Genomic DNA, 18,842 nt, shown 5'->3' with positions numbered 1-18,842 from the left:
AAGTTTTTTCAATAATAGAGTCGTCGATCACTGGAATAGACTCCCACCGTCAGTAGTTAGCGCACAGAGTATCAATAGCTTCAAGTCTTCATTGGAAAAGTACTTCAGGGATACAAGATTATACTGACCCTTCTTCGCATGTTTTCAGATAGATTGCAGCAAGACCTCAACCTAAATCCATATTATTCTCCCCCATAACCTAGATTGCAAGTAGCGTAAATTAACAATAGAGTAAAGCAACAGTTAATGTCCGCATGACAGGTGGAGTGAGGTGTGGGTGCAGTAAGGTGACAGGGTACTGGTGCGTGCATAGTACCGCCGGTAAAATGAGGATCAAGCCTCCACCTGTGCCCCTGAAACTACACCTCACCCATCGTGAGTATTAGGGGGGATTCTGGGGCTGCCCTGTGTAGGCCACTCGGCCTCTTCCAGTCTCCCTGTGTTTCTGTGTTCTTATGTTCTTATGTAATGAAGCCATTTTCCTCCACAGCTCAGGTTACCAGTAGTGTAAGTTAAGGGTAGTAATTTCCTCTTATTTCTCTTTTTACTGTAAAATGTCCATGTCCCTTTCTTCCCTAAAGGTACATGGTGTTCTCTTCTAACTATTTCCTGCCGGCACGTCGCCGGAGGGAGAGGTGGGTGGGGAGCCTTCATCTATTCTGTCCTGTCCTACCACACGTAGATTACTAGTAGTAGCGGTAGTAAACAGACACCCTCGCCATAGACCGATAGGTCTTCTGGTGTCTGTTCTTCCTATGTATTCCTATGTATTCCTCCTCCTCCTCTGCCTATTCCTCTTGATCTTCGTTCTCCTACTCCTCTTCTCCCTTTTCCTCCTCCTCCTCTACCCCCCACACTCACCTGGACTGGGTGTTGGCGGCGTGGCGGTGGCGGCGCCGGCAGGTGTGCAGTGTTCCCGGGCCGCAAACACGATTATTGGAGTCAAGTTCTGTTAACGAGATTCTAACGAGGACACAGCGAGCAAGTTTTTCAATGCCACTAAACAGGCGTCGGCGTGTGTGTGTGCCTCATTAAAGCTGTGAAGGAGGAAGAAGACCAACAGAAGGAGGAGGAGAATTAGGAGGAAGTTAAGGAGGAGCAGGAGGGGGAGGAGGAGGAGGAGAGAAAAGAGGAAAAGGAAAAAAGACAAACCGAGTATGTTGAATTAGTGGGTCAATATATGGTAAAAGAGAACTGAAAATGCGTGAGAGAGGAATGCGGGAGGAGCAGGAGTAGGAGAACAAGATGAGGTTTTAGAATTGGCAGATGGGAAGTAGGATATGAGAAACGATAGAGTGTTGTTATATGAAAATACGAAGGAAAGAGTAGAGGCGTGGCTGGCTTCGTTTTGTGGCAGTAATACTTCCTCGCAAAGCCATCATTAGGTAAGCTTGTGGCTCCCTCGGCTTGGACGCCTTCAATTCTGTGAGCTTCCCTCCCAGAGGACTACAGAGCTTCCGAGGCTTCATTCGGGTCACATTGAACCTCTCTGAGCCGATTAGATTGAGTAATGGTAAGGTAGGGTGATGTTAGTAGTGGCTCCTATGCTATCTACCAGCCAGGAAGAATCAGTAGTGCCGGTCTCAGGGGAGTAGCCACAGATTCACACAAAAGGCCAAGAGTTAACCATTATTTAAAGTCTTTCATCTCTTTCAATGGTAAACTATGGGTTAGCCTTTCATATGTATGGAGTATCAATACCTTTTAAACGACATTGATGTCTTTTTTAAGTGTGTCATTATTAGCTACATTCGAAGGAGTTGTTTTTTTACCACGTATTTTAGGGGGTTTCAGATCTTTTGTTTTCTTCGGTTACGATTGTTTATATTAACGCACCCATACCTCGTTTCTCACAAACTAACTGACGGGGAGCAGAAGTCAGGGGGCGCGTTACATCACTCCCCCGTTGCCTCCATCTCCGACGGTCCCCCCAAGCTTGACCTCACGCAGTTACCCTTCGCAATGTAGGTCCCCAGCATCGATCAACTTGCCCCATCTTTGAGTTACGTCGGCGTCTCCTCCACACACGGTTGTCTCGAGCAGACACAACCTATTGAGCAGGATCGACGTCCGGGAAGTTAGCGTTAACGAACCCGCTTCATATATAACGAAGTGATCTGTTGTAATATGTCTTCTACTAACCTTCAAACACCCCAGAAAACCGTAAGGGAAGAGAGCAGAGGTCAAAACAAATGTGGAAATAACGATGAAAGTTGTGTGCAAACCCGAGCTGCCGCGGAAGGCTAAGTAGCCCGGCGCGAGGTGTGGAAACACAAGGGGCTCGAAGCCAAAACCCCCGTTAGGAGGTTCATGTATATTCACCTATCTTTTAGTGCCACCAATGGGGGGCAAAGGGGGTGACGCCTGCCACCCCTCCCCCCTCCCCTGAGTAAGAGCCTATTGGATTTTAGCGAATGTGAACCGCGGGTTTTTGGCTGCCGCGGGAAACTATGGCCTACCCCGCCGCCCGCGGCCGCGCGTGTTCCTATGCATATTTCATGGCTATGTCCATAGCTATTTTCATTTCTGTAATCTTTCTTATGGTTTTCTAGGAACGTTGAAGATTATTAGAATACTTATTTGACAACATAAGAGCGGTTGGTTAAGTAGGAAACAAGATACCGGGGCATTAATATAATTAATCTTTACCCAGGTTTATTTTTGGGCAAGACAAGACATAAACAGACTGCGAGACCAGCTCCTGAGAACCTGTTATGTATACTCTACCCTCTAGTTCACACACATACCTGTAACCTTCATTGGAAGACAATATTTTTTTGCCTAAACTATCGAAATGCCTGATTTGGTCGTTTCATTAATTGTGTTTTGAGTGTTTCTGACAGCTAGTGTGTTACTACTGTTATATGGAAGTTAGTAGAAATGGGACTGCTTTATAAAGTGGCAAAGCGTTTTCGCAGAGTTGTTATCCGTTGCTTATAATGATGGCGAACAAGAACCGGAAGAGGAGAGCCAGGAGAAGGAAAAAGAATGTGAAAACGTGAGAGGTGGGGGGGGGGGGTACCTGGAAAAAAAAAAAAAAAGAACAGGAGAGATAAATTCGCACATTTTCGTGGGCGTTAATGGAGGAGTGCAAGACACATTCATTGTCCGTGTGCTGCCGTGTTGTTATTCTTCGCCTTTATTTCTTGCCTCGTCTTCCATCTGTTCTGCTTTTTTATTATTTTCTTCAGAATATTGTGTGTGTGGCTCCATCAGGGCGTGTTTTTACTTGCACTGTTACAAAAACTACTATTACTACTACTACTACTACTACTACTACTACTATTACTACACAGAATAAGATAAGATAATGATAATATAATAATAATAACAATAATGATAATAATAATAATAATAATAATAATAATAATAATAATAATAATAATAATAATAATGATAATAATAATGATAATAATAATAATAATAATAATAATAATAATAATAATAATAATAATAATAATAATAATAATAATAATGATGATGATGATGATGATGATGATGATGATGATGATAATAATAATAGTTATGAACAATATCATCAAACTATTTTTTTATTTAAAATATGGAGCGGAATGGTGATAATGACTGTTCATCATTAACACACACACACACACACACACACACACACACACACACACACACACACACACACACACACACACACATTAATTTATCACCGAGGTATGAGGGAAAGAAGGGAGGAAGGAAGACGGGTAACCCATCTTGTAAGTAAATTAATTCTCAGAGAGCCATTATCATTTTTTTGGAGCCATTATCTCCACTTTTAGCAGGTGTTGAGTGATGGTGTGTTTATCTGTGCACCGTCGCGTGTCCGCAGCACACCTGACCTTAAAGCAGTGCTGGAGGTGAAGGAAAGAAGTGGTGAGGAGGGAAGTGACTGCATGGGCAAGGATAAGTCTTGCGTACCAAGGATAAGTTTACGATGCCATTTTACGTACATTCTGCTTGGAAAATTGTGATAATACAGGGAGAGAGTGATAGCTCAGTTGTAGTAAAATCATTAACAGTAGGCATTGAAATGGTAATAAGGTTAAAAACTATTGCCAAGCTAAGATAAATACAAAGTCGTATATCAAGGCACCCATTATTTGTAAAACTCGTTCGCGGCACCATTGGGCCGGGACCGACCACTAGAGACTCAGAAAAGCCCACCGGCGCTGTGGGGTGTGCATAAAAATAATTAGTTGTCGATTAATGGGGTAGGTTTTTTCTCTGAACATTGAAAGAAAATTTAATAAAAGGAAAAAAAAACAGGGTAGGGATAGGACACCCGCCTTGTGTTGTTTGCTGTGTTATACTAGAGGTGCTGTGAGATGGAACAGGAGGCGGTGGCTTTATCTGATGCGGTGTTGTGGGGGTGCTGGCCCTACATACTGTGAGGTTTTGTGATGAGGGAAGAGACTGGAAAATGGTGGTGCCTCTATTTCTTCCTGGTTATGAGGAACATCTTGAGAGCTGGAACCTTCAGTGGGGATCTGGGTGTTATGTAAACAAAGGGGAAAGGGATAGGGGGTCACTTGTGTTCCGTGTTTCTCGACTGTAAAGGGAGGGTGGATGTAAGCGGCAGTTGTCATGGTGGTGGGAAGAGGGTAACAGGCCAAGGATGGGTGATAGTGTTAGTTTAGAATGCTTAAAATGCCTGTGATAGAGCGAGGGGAGAGTACAATTGCGTCTCGCCTCGAAGTGTAAGGGAAAGGCAAAGTGGGCGGCGGTTGTCGTAGCAGGGAGGACTGGGTGAAAGGGCGAGGGGTATAAGGTATGCAGACTGTGACATGTCAAGAGAAGAGAAGAGCGTTGTTATCTGTTTGCCGTGTGTCATTGCAAAATAATGGGGAAAGGGTAGTCGTGGGCGGCAGTTATACCGTGGTGGGGTGTAGGGGTGAGTGAGGAATGGTTGTAAGGTGTGAAGGGTGACGGCGCATCAAGCGGTTGGTGTTGTTCTATGTTTATACTTTGTGGGTGTGAGGGGAGGGTGGGTGTGGGTGGCAGCTGTAGTGAAGGCTTTAGCTGGGCTGTCAAGGGAGGGAGGTCACCTGTCACACCTGGCGGCTCAAAGGACACGCCTGACGCAGGTAAACACGCGTGTCCAGGGCAACAAACACATTTTTAAAAAGGTGAACGATCCAAATTCAGAAAGGGGGAGTGTAGCGAATCTTTATCGCCTGAAACTGCAGAAGGGCGTGGAATTGAAGAAATATACCAGAAAACATGAGATAATTTGTTTGAGCGACCGCAGGAGAGCAACATCCGCAACAACCACTCATATGCAACAAAAATGACAAAAACACAACAACAACACCATCATCCTGAAAACTATCGCCATCAACAACAAAAACATCAACAACAAGAGCAACAACGGTAACAACAAAAACAATAACAAAAACAAAATCAACAACACCTACATTTACTACTACTACTACTACTACTACCATAACTGCAACTAATGCAATAACTGCTACTACTATTACTAATGCTAATGCAACAACGACTAGTACTATAACTGGTAAACAAATACTAATGACAATATCAATATTAACAAAAATTGTGTTAATGCCTCTACTAATATTAGAGTTCTGGATAATAATGATAAGGATGAAAATAGTAATCGTAATCATAATAGTAATTAGATAATAATAATAATAATAATAATAATAATAATAATAATAATAATAATAATAATAATAATAATAATAATAACAATAATTAATAATGATAATAATCTTCGTCAGCCTTACTAACCCGTTTTTATACGCGGCTGCTGTTCTTGATGAGCTGCCTACACCTGTTCCTCTCGCCTGCCATGTTGGTGTCCAGGCCCTGTTCGCTCCTATCCGCTCCTATCCAATCTTTCCATCTTGTCTTGGGTCTTCCTCTCCTTCTTCTTCCCAGTACTTCCATATCCAGTACTCTATTCTCGTCACTTTCTCCATCTCTCCTCATGACGTGCCTGTACCATCTAAGTCTTGCCTCTTGTGTCCTCTTTGAAACATCCTTCACTATTCCTCTGACCCTTGCACTGCTGATCCTGTTCTCCCTTGTCACGCCGCACATCCAGCGCAACATTATCGTTTTCCATACCTCCATTCTCCTCTCGTTTACTTTCTTCACAGTTACTGTTTCAGCTCAGTAGCTCAGTGTATTATCGCTGGTCTAACCACAACCACAACCTCTTCAGCTCCTCACCATCCAACCTGATACTTTCATGTCTATCCTGCTCTTTCTCTGCACACGTCATATATTCTGTCTTTGTTCTACTTACTTTTATTCCTCTACTCTCCGGTACTAATCTCTACTCGTCCAGTCTGCGCTCCACCCATTCTTTTGACTTACTCTTTACAACCACATCATCAGTATACATCATGTCCCACGGTGTCCCCTGTCTTACATCCTCTGTCAACACGTCGAATACAATGTTGAAAAGGATGGGGCTCAGCACAGAGCCCTGATGCAACCCAACCTCCACTCCAAAACTACCTGTCGTGCCTATCCACTCCTCACTCGCGTCTTGACACTCCTGTACACTTCCTTGACCAATCGTACATACTTTTCAGATACCTTCCTTTCTCTCAAACATCTGCACAGTTCCTGCTTGGTATTCTGTCATAGGCCTTCTCCAGATCAATTAATACCATATGTAATTTTTTCTGTTTTTCTCTAGATAGTGGTCTTTGCTTTCTAAACTGCCCTATTACGGTTTCTATCCTTCTCTCTGTTCCTTTATCTTCAGCTTCCTTTACGGCCGTTCTATCTCTGCGGTGGTAGACAGTCACTGTTCTTCCCCTAAACCTATCAGCAGTGGTGTTCCACAGGGCTCTGTCCTATCACCCACTCTCTTCCTGTTATTCATCAATGATCTTCTTTCCATAACAAACTGTCCTGTCCACTCATACGCTGACGACTCCACTCTGCTTGATTCAACTTCTTTCAACAGAAGACCCTCTCAACAGGAATTACATGACTCAGGACTGGAGGCTACAGTGCGCTTAACCTCAGACCTTCCTATTATTTCCGATTGGGGTAAAAGGAACCTTGTGTCCTTTAATCACTCTAAACCTCAATTTCTCCACCTATCAACTCGACACAATCTTCCAAACACCTATCCCCTATTCTTTCACAACACTCAGCTATCACCTTCTTCAGCACTAAACATCTTCGGTCTATCCTTAACTCAAAATCTCAATTGGAAACTTCATATCTCCTCTCTTACTAAATCAGCTTCCTTGAGGCTGGGCGTTCTGTACCGTCTCCGCCAGTTCTACTCGCCCGCACACTTGTTATACAATTATGGGGGCCTTGTCCACCCTCATATGGAGTATGCATCCCACGTGTGGGGTGGCTCCACTCACTCAGCTCTCCTGAACAGAGTGGAGTCTAAGGCTCTCCGTCTCATCAGCTCTCCTTCTCTTACTGATAGTCTTCTACCTCTTAATTCCGCCGCCATGTAACCTCTCTCTCTATCTTCTGTCGATATTTTCACGCTGACTGCTCTTCTGAACTTGTTAACCAGTTAACCAGCATCTTCCCTCCTTCATTCCTTACACTGGTAAACTCTGGAACAGCCTTCCTTCGTCTGTATTTCCTCCTGCCTATGACTTGTCCTCTTTCAAGAAGAGTGTATCAAGACACCTCTCCACCCGAAATTGACCTCTCTTTTGGCCACTCTACTATTTTCTGTTGTCGGGAGAGGCAAGTAAAGGGCTTTATTATACACTGTATTTGTTGCCCTTAAGCCGGCTCTTTTGTTGTAAAAAAAAATATATATCCATCATTTGTCTCAATATGAATATTGATTTCGTTGTTCCTTTTCCAGGCATGAAACCAAACTGAGCTCTGTACTCCTTCACCTGCAGCCTCGATCTCTCATCCAGTATCCTTTCCCAGACTTTCATTGTGTGAGATAATAGTTTACTTCCACGATAGTTCCCGCACCTCTCTACATCTCCTTTCCCATTAAAGATGGATACCAGCACACTCTCCCTCCACCCATCTGGCATCTCTTCCTGTTTCTCTATCTCACACATTAGGCTCCCCAGCAAATCCACTCCCACATCTCCTAGGGCCCTCCACACCTCCACTGGGATCTCATCTGGTCCAGTCTTCTTATTGTTTTTCATTCTTTTAAGTGCCTTCTCCACTTCTGCTCTCTCTACACTTCTCGTGAGACCTGGGTATAGTATTCCATCGTCCTGATGGTCCCGTGGGTTCTCCTCATTCAGCAGGCCTTCAAAGTACTCCTTCCAGCTCTCTTGTATCTTCCTCTCGTCAGTTAGTACCACACCATTTACATAATTAATCTGCTTCGCATAATTCACATGCTTCGTTGCCTTGTTCCAATTCCTAAAAAATACCTATCAAGTATATTCTCTTCTCTCCTTCAGGTGTTAGAAGCTCTTCATACAGTTCACGACAAGCCTCAATCTTAGTCACTACAACTGCTTTCTTTCTGTGAAGTTATGTAGTCCATCTTATCATCTCACGTCCTACTTTGCTGCCATTTCTTTTTTGTCGCCCTTTTCCTTTCTGGTAGATTCTTTATGTATTTTCTCCACTCTGTTTGTACACGGCTCTCCAGATGTTTCTCTGAATACCTCTCTAGCCACTCCTCTCACGGACTCTCATTCTCCTCCCACCAATCTTGTGCTCCCACTATATATACATTCACCCTATTTAGCACTTTGGTATTCAACTCCTGCCTCTTCCCTTCCTCATTTAGTACTGTCCATCTGATAAACTTCTCACACCTCCTCTTTCCTTTTCTTGGTCTTTTTAACCAAACGTCCATCGCTAGCAACCGGTGTTATGGTGCTACGTGGTCACCTAGTATAACGTTGCAGTCTTTTATCACTACCAACTTTGATCTTCTATACATAAGATAGTCTAGCTATCTGGGTGGAAATCCTCCACTTTCATATGCGATATGCTCCTCTCATCTCTTACAGAAGAAAGTATTAGCTATTCCCAGGTCGAGGGAAATGGTTAGGCCCAGTATTCGTTCACCGCCGTACATTTCCAAGCCCCCGTGTACTCCCTCTCTTCCCTCAGTATCTGCACCAATATGTCCGGATCGGCACCTAGAACCACTCTCCCCACAACAATTCTCTCCGTCTCACTTTTTAACTTTCTCGAGAATTCTTTCCTTTTCTTCATCTGTTGATCCTGTCTGTGGTGCCTATGCACTGACCACATTCATTGTAAAGAAGAGGAAAAATGTTGAGAAAAAATAGTAAATATTTAAACCTAATATGGAAAAAAAACGACCGTAATAACTTACCATTGACAATAAATGCCCAGGAATTTTATAATTACGACCCAGTAAAACCTTCATAGGTTGTGAGCGGCGCAAAGGTCGTAGATAAAGAGTCGGCAAACTCCGCGAAAACTCAGTGATTACTAGAGGCTGGTCGTGAGAGAAGGTCGTGAGCATGGGGGTCGTTCATGTCTCCTCTGACCTGCCTCGGTTTGATGGGCCCGCCTCACGCCACCCTTGTGTGTGTATGAATGTGTGTGTGTGTGTGTGTGTGTGTGTGTGTGTGTGTGTGTGTGTGTGTGTGTGTGTGTGCAGCCCTTTCTCTCTCTGTCTTACTGGTAGTATTTATCTCCTCTCTATCGACTCCTCCTACTTACTCTCTCTCTCTCTCTCTCTCTCTCTCTCTCTCTCTCTCTCTCTCTCTCTCTCTCTCTCTCTCTCTCTCTCTCTCTCTCTCTCTCTCTCTCTCTCTCTCTCTCTCTCTCTCTCTCTCTCTCTCTCTCTCTCTCTCTCTCTCTCTCTCTCTCTCTCTCTCTCTCTCTCTCTCTCTCTCTCTCTCTCTCTCTCTCTCTCTCTCTCTCTCTCTCTCTCTCTCTTATTGGATAAAGTTTGGCCCCTTGAGCTCCTCAATACTCCTTTCCTTACTCCTAGAAACTCCTCCGTATGTTTACCTCCTCCCTCGCTCCTTCACGCACACTCTCTCTCCTCGCTTTTCGTCTCCCCTTCCCTGCTTCTTTTCCTCTCAATCATCTTAATTTTATATTTTCATCTCTCTCTCTCTCTCTCTCTCTCTCTCTCTCTCTCTCTCTCTCTCTCTCTCTCTCTCTCTCTCTCTCTCTCTCTCTCTCTCTCTCTCTCTCTCTCTCTCTCTCTCTCTCTCTCTCTCTCTCTCTCTCTCTCTCTCTCACCAGTAACTCTCACCATCTACATCATCAGCGTCGTAATTTTCATCGTCTTCCTCCTCCTCCTCCTCCTCCTCCTTCTTTCTCCTTATCCTTCAATTATTCCTACTTTCTCTCATAACTGCTCTTCCTCCTCCTCCTCCTCCTTCTTTCTCCTTATCCTTCAATTATTCCTACTTTCTCTCATAACCCCTCTTCCTCCTCCTCCTCCTCCTCCTTCTTTCTCCTTATCCTTCAATTATTCCTACTTTCTCTCATAACCCCTCTTCCTCCTCCTCCTCCTCCTCCTCCTCCTTTTTCTCCTTCTCCACCTCCTTCTTTCCCTTTCCCGTATCCTCCTCGTCCTTTTCTTATTTTCCTTGCTCAGCCTCTTTAACTCCTTCCTCTTGACTAACATTATTTTTTAGGCTCCTCTTAAGATGGATGTTACTTCAGATCGTATTTTCTTGCCCATTCTCCCTTCCCCCCTATTTCCTCCTGCCCTCCCTCCGTCCCTCCTTCTGATTGGATGCGCTCTTTTTCCTCCCCTCCTTAGATACACGCATTCTCCAAGTTTCCTCCTTGCCTCAAGCTAAATGCGCTCGCCTTCTCTCCTCTCCTTCCTCCCCCTCTCCCCCCTCTTTTCTTCCGTTCCAAAGTTTCTCCTTCCCTCTTTGCTTTCCTCCAAGCTTCCTTCGCTCCTCTTTTCTTCCATACAAAGTTTCTATTTCATTCCCTCCAGCCCTCCTCTGCTCTTCTTTTCAAACTTCCCCCTCTCCTCTCTCCTTTCTTCCTTCCTTTTCTCTCTCTCTCTCTCTCTCTCTCTCTCTCTCTCTCTCTCTCTCTCTCTCTCTCTCTCTCTCTCTCTCTCTCTCTCTCTCTCTCTCTCTCTCTCTCTCTCTCTCTCTCTCTCTCGTTCCCTCTCCCTTCCCCTCTCAGACACCCTCGTTTTTTCCCTACCTGTTAATTCTTGCACCTTGCACCTTCTCCCTGGACGGTCCAATAAATCTTCCATTACGCATTATTATTCCACCCTGTGCCCACTAGTCTCCCTCGAGGGGCTTTAATTTTCCCTCTGCAGCTGGCGTTCCCCTCCCTCGGGATGCCGTTAGTCTCCCTTTCTGCCCCAAACACCAACTATCCCTCTTCCTCTTTCTCCCTCCTCTTCCCTATCCACTTCTTCCTGAGGTCAGCACCAGCTATACTTCTTTTCCCTCTTCCTCCCTCTTTTTTACTTATATCTATGAGTCTAGCACCTATCTTCTTTTTCTCTCACCCTCTTTTTCTCCTCCAGGCTAAAATCAACTTTACTTCTTCCTCCTCTTCCTCCCCTCTTTTTTTTATGGAGCATCAACAACAACTATATTTCTTATTTTCCTTTCTTCTCCCTTACTTCCTTCTTTCTCAAGAGTTGAACGAGGAGGGAAGACGAGAGCATATCGATCGAATTCCCTAACAAAGGATCAGATCTTCTTTTATGGCGTGCTGGAAATTAGCGGAGCATCAGGGCGGCCTGTTATATGGTGTCTGATGCGCCTTTGTTTCACCATGAATGGAAAGTCTAAGACTGCCGCCCGGCTGGCTGGAGGGCAAGGGATGGATTACAGGCTCTTCCTTATTAAAGATAGCAACGCGATTACGTACGCCAGCCCCAACCATTTCTCTCTCTCTCTCTCTCTCTCTCTCTCTCTCTCTCTCTCTATATATATATATATATATATATATATATATATATATATATATATATATATATATATATATATATATATATATATATATATATATATATATATATATATATATATATATATATATATATATATAAATATATATATATATATATATATATATATATATATATATACACACACAACAAAAAAGACAGCTCAAAGGCACACAAACAAAGGAAACAATAATAAAAAAAGCCCGCTACTTGCTGCTCCTAAAAAGAATCCAAGGAGGTGGCCGAAAGAGGGGTCAATTTCGGGAGGAGAGGTGTCCTGATACCCTCCTCTTGAAAAAGTTCAAGTCGTAGGCAGGAGGAAATACAGATGAAGGAAGATTGTTCCAGAGTTTACCAGCGTGAGGGATGAAAGAGTGAAGATGTAAGGGATTTGGACGGTAAAGGGATGAGCTTTAATAGAAAGTCCTGTGCAGCGTGGCCGCGGGAGGGGGGGAGGCATGCAGTTAGCAAGTTCAGAAGAGCAGTCAGCGTGAAAATAACGATAGAAGATAAAAAGAGAGGCAACATTGCGGCGGAATTTAAGAGGTAGAAGACTATCAGTAAGAGGAGGAGAGCTGATGAGACGAAGAGCCTTAGACTCCACTCTGTCCAATAGAGTTGTGTGAGTGCAGCCCCCCCACACGTGAGAGGCATACTCCATACGAGGGCGGACAAGGCCCCTGTATATAGCTAGCAACTGTGCGGGGGAGAACTGGAGGAGACGATACAGAACGCCCAACCTCGAGGAAGCTGATATAGCGAGAGAGATGTGAAGTTTCCAGTTTCCAGTTTTGAGTTAAGGATAGACCGAAGATGTTTAGTGTTGAAGATGGTGACAACTGAGTGTTGTCGAAGGATAGGGGATAGGTGTTTTGAAGATTGTGTCGAGTTGATAGGTGGAGAAATTGGGGTTTTGAGACACTGAAGGACACAAGGTTAATTTTACTCCAATCGGAAATGATAGTAAGGTCTGAAGTTAAGCGTTTTGCAGCCTCCAGCCTGGAGTCATGTAATTCCTGTTGAGAGGGTCTTCTGTTGAAAGAAGTTGAATAATGCAGAGTGGAGTCATCAGCGTTTGAGTGGATAAGACAGTTTGTTTTGGAAAGAAGATCATTGATGAATAATAGGAAGAGAGTGGGTGATAGAACAGAGCCCTGTGGAACACCATTGTTGATAAGTTTAGGGGAAGAAAAGTGACCGTCTACCACGGCAGAGATAAAACGGCTGGAAAGGAAACTGGAGATAAAGGAACAAAGAAAGGGATGTAATCCGAAAGAGGGCAATTTAAAAAGCAAAGACTTGTGCCAGACTCTATCGAAGGCTCTCGATATGTCTAGCGCAACTGAGAAAGTTTCACCAAAACTGCTAAGAGAGAATGACCAAGAATCAGTTAAGAGAGCAAGAAGATCGCCAGTAGAACGCCCCTTGCGGAACCCATACTGGCGATCAGATAGGTTAGAAGTGGAAAGGTGCTTTTGAACACCTCTACTCCAGAAATTGACCTCTCTTTGGGTCACCTCTGTACTTTATATATATATATATATATTTATATATATATATATATATATATATATATATATATATATATATATATATATATATATATATATATATATATATATATATATATATATATATATATATATATATATATATATATATATATATATATATATATATATATATATATATATATATATTTACAGAGAAGGAGACAGTTTAAGGGCGTGAAAAAAAGAAGACAATAATGATAAAAAAAAGCCCGCTACTTACTGCTCCTGAATAAAAGTACAGAGGAGTGACCAAAAGGGAGGTCAATTTCTGGAGTAGAGGTGTTCAAATACCCTCCTCTTGAAAGAGTTCAAGTCGTAGGCAGGAGGAAATATAGATGAAGGAAGATTATTCCAGAGTTTACCAGAGTGAGGAATGAAAGAGTGAAGATGCTGGTTAACTCTTGCATAAGGGTATAGGGATGAGCTTGATTAGAAAGTCGTGTGAGGCGAGGCCGCGGGAGAGGGGGAGGCATGCAGTTAGCAAGTTCAGAAGAGCAGTTAGCGTGAAAATATCGATAGAAAATATAAAGAGCGGCAACATCGCGACGGAATTTAAGAGGAGGAGAGCTGAACAGACGAAGAGCCTTAGACTCCACTCTGTCCAGAAGAGCTGTGTGAGTGGAGCCCCCCCACACGTGAGATACGAGGGCGGACAAGGCCCCTGTATATGGATAGCAACTGTGCGGGGAAGAACTGGCGGAGACGATACAGAACGCCCAACCTCAAGGAAGCTAATTTAGCGAGAGAGCAGATGTGAAGTTTCCAGTTCAGATTTTGAGTTAAGGATAGACCGAGGATATTTAGTGTTGAAGAAGGTGACATCTGAGTGTTGTCGAAGAATAGGGGATAGGTTTTAGAAGATTCTGTCGAGTGTATAAGTGGAGAAATTGAATTTTTGAAGCATTGAACGACACAAGGTTCCTTCTACCCCAATCGGAAATGATAGCAAGGTCTGAGGTTAAGCATTCTGCAGCCTCCAGTCTGGAGTCATGTTTTGCTTTGTTTTTTGTTTTTTTACGTCTACGCCTATGGCGCCGGTAGGCTTGCTTGACGGGCCTGAATGGTAGTCGGCCCCAGCCAGTATTGGCGGAGGCAGGTGTTTTATAGTGGCGCCATCTTCACTTGGCTCATGCTGCCCCCCGGAACTCGTTCTTGACTCACTTGGACGGTTTCCTCTAGAGCCCGGGATGATGGGTGGTCTTCAGGACAGCATGTGGGTAGTTTTAAGCCACTCGGCGGTGACTGAAAAATCCGAGGTGGTAGCGTGGGGATTCGAACTCGCGTCGTCCATCACGCGATGAATGTGGGCCCAGCACGCTACCACTCAGCCACCGCTTACCCTGTACTTCCTGTTGGGATGGTCTTCTATTGAAAGAAGTAGAATAATGCGAAGTGGAATCGTCGACGTATGAGTTTACAAGACAGTTTGTTATGGAAAGAAGATCATTGATGAATAACAGGAAGAGAGTGGGTGATAGGACAGAGCCCTGTGGAACACCACTGTTATTAGGTTTAGGTTAAGAACAGTGACCGTCTACCACCGCAGAGATAGAACGGCCGGAAAGGAAACTGGAGATAAAGGAACAGTGAGAGGGATAGAATCCGAAAGAGGGCAGTTTAGAAAGCAAAGACTTGTGCCAGACTCTATCGAAGGCTTTCGATATGTCTAGCGCAACAGAGAAAGTTTCACTGAAACGGCTAAGAGAGGATGACCAAGAGTCCGTTAAGAAAGCAAGAAGATCGTCAGTAGAACGCCCCTTGCGGAACCCATACTGGTGATCAGATAGAAGGTTGGAAGTGTAAAGGTCCTTTTGAATCTTCCGGTTAAGGATTGCTTCAAAAGCTTTAGATAGACAGGAAAGTAAAGCTATAGGGCGGTAGTTTGAGGGATTGGAACGGTCACCCTTCTTAGGCACAAGCTGTACGAAGGCATACTTCCAGCAGGAAGGAAAGGTAGATGTTGATAGGCAGAGACGAAAGAGTTTGACCAGGCAGGGTGTCAGCACGGAAGCACAGTTTTTGAGGACAATAGGAGGCACTCCATCAGGTCCATAAGCTTTCTGATAGTTGATGCAAGAGAGGGCATAGAAAACATCACTCTTAAAAATCTTAATAACAGGCATAAAGGAGTCAGAGTGGGGATGAATAGGAAGAATATGCCCTGAATCGTCTAGGGTGGAGTTCTTACAGAAAGTTTGAGCGAGGAGTTCAGCCTTTGAGATAGATGAGACGGCGGTGCTGCCGTCAGGGTTAAGAAGAGGAGGGAAAGAAGAAGAAGTGAAATTGGAGGAGATATTTTTGGCTAACTGCCAGAAGTCTCTGGAAGAATTAGAAAAAGCAAGGTTTTGACATTTTCTTTTTATAAAAAAGCTTTTAGTAAGTTGAAGAATAGATTTGTCACGGTTCCGGGCAGAAATATAAAGATCATGGTCAGCAGGAGTGCGAAGGCTCTGTTACATTTTGTGAGCTGCCTCTCTATCTCTAATAGCACGATAACAAGCATGATTAGACCAAGGCTTTTTAGCATGAGGAGTTGAGAAAGAACGTGGAATGTATGCCTCCATTCCAGAGACAATCACCTCTGTGATGCGCTGGGCACACACAGGGGGGTCTCTCTCCTGGAAGCAGTAATTATTCCACGGGAAATCGGAAAGTACATCGTCAGGTCGTCCCACCGAGCTGAAGCAGAATGCCAGAAACATCGCCTCCTCGATGGGTCCAGAGGATGTTCAGGACCAATAGAACTGGATACAGAAAAAGGTTGTGATGGGAGGACCCCAACTGAGAGAACAGTTTGACAGAGTAAACCGAAGGGTTAGACGTTAGGAAGAAGTCTAGTATGTTGGGCCCATATATATATATATATATATATATATATATATATATATATATATATATATATATATATATATATATATATATATATATATATATATATAGAGAGAGAGAGAGAGAGAGAGAGAGAGAGTCTGGCACAAGTCTTTGCTTTCTAAACTGCCCTCTTTCGGATTCTATCCTTCTCTCTGTTCCTTTATCTCCAGTTTCCTTTCCGGCCGTTCTATCTCTGCTGTGGTAGACGGTCACTGTTCTTCTCATAAACCTATTAACATTGGTGTTCCACAGGACTCTGTCCTATCACCCACTCTCTTCCTGTTATTCATCAATGATCTTCTTTCCATAACAAACTGTCCTATCCACTCATACACTGATGACTCCACTCTGCATTATTCAACTTCTTTCAACAGAAGACCCTCTCAACAGGAATTACATGACTTCAGGCAGGAGACTGCAGAACGCTTAACCTCAGACCTTACTATCATTTCCGATTGGGGTAAATGGAAGTTTGTGTCCTTCAATGCCTCAAAAACACAATTTCTTCATCAATCAACTCGACACAATCTTCCAAACACCTATCCCCTTTTCTTTGACAACACTCCGCTGTCACTATCTTCAACACTAAACATTTTCGGTCTATCCTTAACTCAAAATCTTAACTGGAAACTTCACATCTCGTCTCTCACTAAATCAGCTTCCTCGAGGTTAGGCGTTCTGTATCGTCTCCGCCTGTTCTTCTCCCCCGCACAGTTGCTATTCATATACAGGGGCATTGTCCGCCCTCGTATGGAGTATGCATCTCACGTGTGGGGGGCTCCACTCACGCAGCTCTTTTGGACAGAGTGGAGGCTAAGGCTCTTCGTCTCATGAGCTCTCCTCCTCTTGCTGATGGTCTTCTACCTCTTAGTTTCCGCCGCCATGTTGCCTCTCTTTCTATCTTCTATCGATATTTTCATGCTGACTGCTCTTCTGAATTGCTAACTGCATGCCTCCCACCCTCCCGCGGCCCCGCTGCACGCGACTTTCTACTCATGCTCATCTCTATACTGTCCAAACCCTTTATGCAAGAGTTAATCAGCATCTTCACTCTTTCATCCCTCACGCTGGTAAACTCTGGAACAATCTTCCTTCTTCTGTAACACTCAGCTATCACCTTCTTCAACACTAAACACCTCGGTCTATCCTTTCAAATCAGCTTCCTCGAGATTGGCGTTCTGTATCGTCTCCGCCAGTTCTTCCCCGCAGTTGCTATCCATATACAGGGGCCTTGTCCACCTTTGTATGGAGTGACACGTGGGGGGCTCCACTCACACAGCGGACAGAGTGGAGTCTAAGGCTCTTCGTCCCATCAGCTGTCCTCCTACTGATAAATATCTCTTAAATTTCCGTCGCGATGTTGCCTCTTCTATCTTCATCGATATGCTGACTGCCTCTGAACTTGCTAACTGCCTCCCGCCGCCCCGCTGCACACGACTTTCTATTCATGCTCATCCTCAGCATCTTCCATCCCTCACCGAACAATCTTTATTTCCTCTGCCCTTTCAAGAGATTGCTTTTCCATTTTTGTAAAACCCAACCCACCCACACCCACACCCATAACCTACACTCCACCCACCCACCCAAATATTACGTAATAAAATACAAGACCCAACCTATTACCTGCCATTTGCATCCTATGTCACACACACAGCACATCACACACACACACACACACACACATCTATATACTTAGATAAAAAACAGAGCCCACCCATACATATTTCATGCAGAAATATTCAGTAAGTACAAGGAACTATTTTTTTTTATACATATACCTTCCTTTTCCTCTGCACATATAAGAGAGAGGAAGAGAAGAGAGAGAGAGAGAGAGAGAGAGAGAGAGAGAGAGAGAGAGAGAGAGAGAGAGAGAGAGAGAGAGAGAGAGAGAGAGAGAGAGAGAGAGAGAGAGAGAGAGAGAGAGAGATTGATTATTAGTGATTGATTGATTTATTTATCATTATTATTGTTACTATAAATATTATTATTACATATTGTCTTTTGGTAGAAGTTAATGAGGGGTTGTTGCTACCTACACTGAGAATACTGCAAGCAGGCCTCCTGACTGAACTCATCTGGGATATTTATCCGGGCCCAGTCAAACAATCTGTGGGTCTATCCTGAGACTACTAGCGTCCTTGATCCGACTAAACACTTCATTGGGAAGCAGCGCCTGAGTAGTGCTTATTCCAAAGCTATTACTCAAATGAACGAGACAGTTAATAGAGCCTAATGAGACTGAGGTCGACAAATAAATTCATCATCTTTTATCATTGGATGTAAATGATTATGTAGCATCATCTAGGAAGGTAGCTACTTGATTAATTATTATTAATTACTGAGAAAGACCTGACTTACTTAGATCACGGAAACATGGCTGGGATCATGCGCGATAAACATCACTTTTAGGTTGAAGTAGCTCTAAATGACGCTGCTTTTTCAAATGTCGTCTACACAAAAATGGAAGTGATGTAATAATATATGAAAAACAATTTGGAAGTCTTCAGGAGATGTATAGCCAAGACAGAGGCTTATGATTCATTGTA

This window comes from Eriocheir sinensis, chromosome 7 (assembly GCF_024679095.1).
Source record: "Eriocheir sinensis breed Jianghai 21 chromosome 7, ASM2467909v1, whole genome shotgun sequence".
Classification (NCBI taxonomy): Eukaryota; Metazoa; Arthropoda; class Malacostraca; order Decapoda; family Varunidae; genus Eriocheir; species Eriocheir sinensis.
The sequence above is the reverse complement of the archived record's forward strand: the minus strand, read 5'-3'. Positions refer to the sequence as shown.